The sequence below is a fragment of the Lupinus angustifolius genome, chromosome LG01, assembly GCF_001865875.1.
Source record: "Lupinus angustifolius cultivar Tanjil chromosome LG01, LupAngTanjil_v1.0, whole genome shotgun sequence".
Lineage (NCBI taxonomy): Eukaryota > Viridiplantae > Streptophyta > Magnoliopsida > Fabales > Fabaceae > Lupinus > Lupinus angustifolius.
The window spans coordinates 27,192,644-27,196,104 of record NC_032009.1 but is presented as its reverse complement, the minus strand read 5'-3'; positions in this window follow the sequence as shown (position 1 = coordinate 27,196,104).

The window sequence follows — 3,461 nt, the reverse complement described above, 5'->3', positions numbered from 1 at the left end:
TTTTTGTATCTCATTTGCCTTCTCCTTTTCTCCTATTGAATTCTAACTAAAAATTACAAAAACTTACTTGAAAATGAAAGTTCTGAACTTAGAACTGAAGAAAGAATTCCAAGATGAGAGAATTATGGTCTCCAAGTGTTTTTGAGAGGAATTTATGAAGAAATGGTGTATTTCAATCTGTTTTGCTCGAAGGAATTGGCCTCCTATTTATATGCCTTATGCCAGAATGCTGAGCTGCTGAGCTGGACCGCTCAGCAGCTGACCAAACTCTTCAGCATGGGTTTCGTCCCTTGACCAAGTAGCTTAGTCACCTTTGTGTATGACTCACCAAAGCTAGTTGTGGGCTATGAGACCTAGCTATTGTGAGCTACTTCTAAAAAACCTATGGTGGGCTATTTGAGGTGAGGTCATGGATGACTTCATGGTTTGCTTGATGGTTAAGTCAAGTCTGGTAAGCACCGCCCAACGCACCGACTTCACCGCTGAGCTGCTTGTTCAGCAGCTTCTGACCGTGTTGGCTAGGGTGTGGCTTGGTGCTTGCTGATCTGGCCAGGATTCTGGTTCTCCGCTGAGCAGCTTGGTTGGACCGCTGAGCAGCTTGCTCAGCAGCTTGGTCTTGTGCCATGCTCGTGTCTGACCGTGTCAAGCATATTTCTGACCGTGCCAGGCCTAGTCTGGTGCTAGGCTGAGTGGCTATGTAGTCCGCTCAGCTGCCTGGTTGAGCAGTTTGGTCCAGGTCAGGCAGGTGGCCAGGTTAGGCAAGTGGCCAGGTCAGCTCAGTGGGCTTGTTCCACGCTCAACTGCCTGGTTGAACACCTTGATTTTCTTGACTTTTGTTGCTTTTTGACCATGAATCTTTTCTCTTCTTTTCTTCATTTTATTTCCTACAAAATACATAAAAAGGCAATACAAACACAAATATACCAAATTGTGATATTTTATAAAAAAAAGTATTGTTTTAAGTTGGTTTTTCTCAATTATGCTTAAGATAAGTGCCATAAAAGTGTATGAATTTTAGGTATATTTGGCACTTATCAATATGCTTTGTATATTTCTTTTGTACTGTATTTTGTAGGATTTAGGTAGAAAAGAGAAGAATTTATCAAAGGCATACAAAGTGCTCAAAATAGGCCAAAATTCTCAACACATAAGCATGACTCATCAAAATTTAGCCTATGTGGAGTCAACATGAAGCTGCTCACTAAGAAGCTTAGCTTGGACCAAACCCACGCCCAGCGTGACCTGGACACCAACCTGGCACAGTCAGATCAAAATTACACGGTCAGAACCAACCTGGCACTGTCAGAACACAAGTCTGGCACAAGCCAACCTGCTCAAGCAGACAACTTAGTGGAGCACCTAGACCGCTCAGTTGGAACCACACACCTGACTAGGTCAGCAAGCACCAGGCCACATCACCACCAGCATGGTCAGACTTGCTCAAGCATGCAGCTCAGCGGTGCCATATAGACAGCTTAGCGGTGTACTCCCAACAACTTGGTCAAGTTGACTTAGTCACCAAGTAACCGTGACATGCATGACCTCACTCCAAGCAGCCTCCATATACTTTTCAGAGGTAGCTCACAAAAGCTGTGCCAAGTAGCCCGCCATAGATTTGGTGACTCAGCTCAAGCAGGTGACTAAGCTGCTTGGCCAAGTGACCAAACCCATGCTGAAGGGTTTGGTCAGCAGCTTGGCTGTGGAAACAAGCAGCTCAGTAGGTTCCAGGAAGGCCTATAAATAGCAACCACCTCAAAGGCAAAAAGACATTCCATTTTTCATTCTAACATTCACTCCTACATTCACACACTTGAACCAAATTCTTCTCTTCTTCTTCTTGTAATTTTCTTGGAGAATTTCCACTCCAAATTAGTTTTGGTAAGTTTAGTTTGTAGTTTTTATTTCTTATTTCAAGTGGAGAAATGAGATGGAAAATGAGATGCAAAAACATAATTTTGTAATCTCATTTGGGACCAAAAGCTTCTCATCCATAGACAGATGACTCATGCTCCTACAAATTTACTTGGATTATGGTATAATTTCTTCTCTTTAATTGATCATCTTTTGAAATCAATATATTCAAGTTATTACTTTTGGGTTAAGTTTTGATTCTTGATGAAGTTCTTAATGCGGTTCTAGCTTGATCACCTAAAACTTGATTTAAAGATCCAAAATACTTCATCTTAAAGTGTTGACAAGTGAACTAAAAAGTATAACCTACACATTAGTTCACTTGCCATATCATGCATCTATTTTAAGCAACTTATGTTCAAGCCTAAATAAAGTTAATGGAGCCTAAAGTATGGTGTGACAACCTGCTCCAACGAGTGGCACTTTGTGAAGAAGATCTTTGCTCCTGACCTTGGCAAGGTTTTGATGAAGACACCAACATCACCAAAAAGAAGAAAAGGAAGAATACTTATGAAGACAAAGAAGAACAAAGCTTCAAGAAGATTAGATTAAGTCTCTATAGGTACTTCTATCCTAAAACTCTTAAATATACAAAGTAGTAATGCTCAAACTATTTTTAAAGAATAATGAAACACTTTGAAAATACTTAAAACAATTTTTGAAAAGATGTGTAACAGGTTACTTCATTCAAGTAACAAGTTACATGTGAGAGAAAAAGAGTTATCCAACTTAAAACAGCTCAGAGTAATCTATTACTACATTTGAATAACAAATTACCAGTTTTACGAAAGTTGAGTAACCGATTACCCAAATGGTGTAATCGATTACTCAAATTCGAATTTAAAAATTAAGTGGACAGTATGTTTGGGTAATCGATTACCCAATGTCAGTAATCGATTACTGAGGACTGTTGAATGAGATTTCAGATTTCAAAACGAAATGGTTTCACTCCAATCAAAATCTATTCACTCCAAACAACTCCTACACTTTTAGAAAGACACCTTGGGTGTTTAGAAAGTCTATATAAAGACTCTAACTCTCACAACATCTACACACAACTTTCATACAACTCTCATAAATTCTCTCACTGTTTTTCTGCACTTTTGCACCGAGCTCTTAAACTTTCAATAGAGAATTTATTATGAGTAATTGCTTCAAAAGTTTTCATAAATATATTGAGCATTATTACTAGGCATATAAAGAGAGTTGATTGGATTGAAAGTGATATAATATCATACTTGTAAAGGCAATCCAAAGCCATTGTTGTAATTCTTCATTCATTGCAAACAATCTTTCTTTCACAAGGTGTGAATAGAAAGGGGATAGAGTGACAAGGTATAAATATTAGTGAGTGTGTATGGTACAGAGAGATCTCAGGGTGAGATATTGTAATTATAACTCTTAATATTTAGTGGAAAATCTCTTGTGCTGCAAGAGTACTGGACGTAACATTCGGTGGACAAGAAGGTGAACCAGTATAAAATACTTGTGTACTCTCCTTTCCCTTTCCTCTTTACTTGTTTATTTTCTGCAATATTATCCGCTGCACA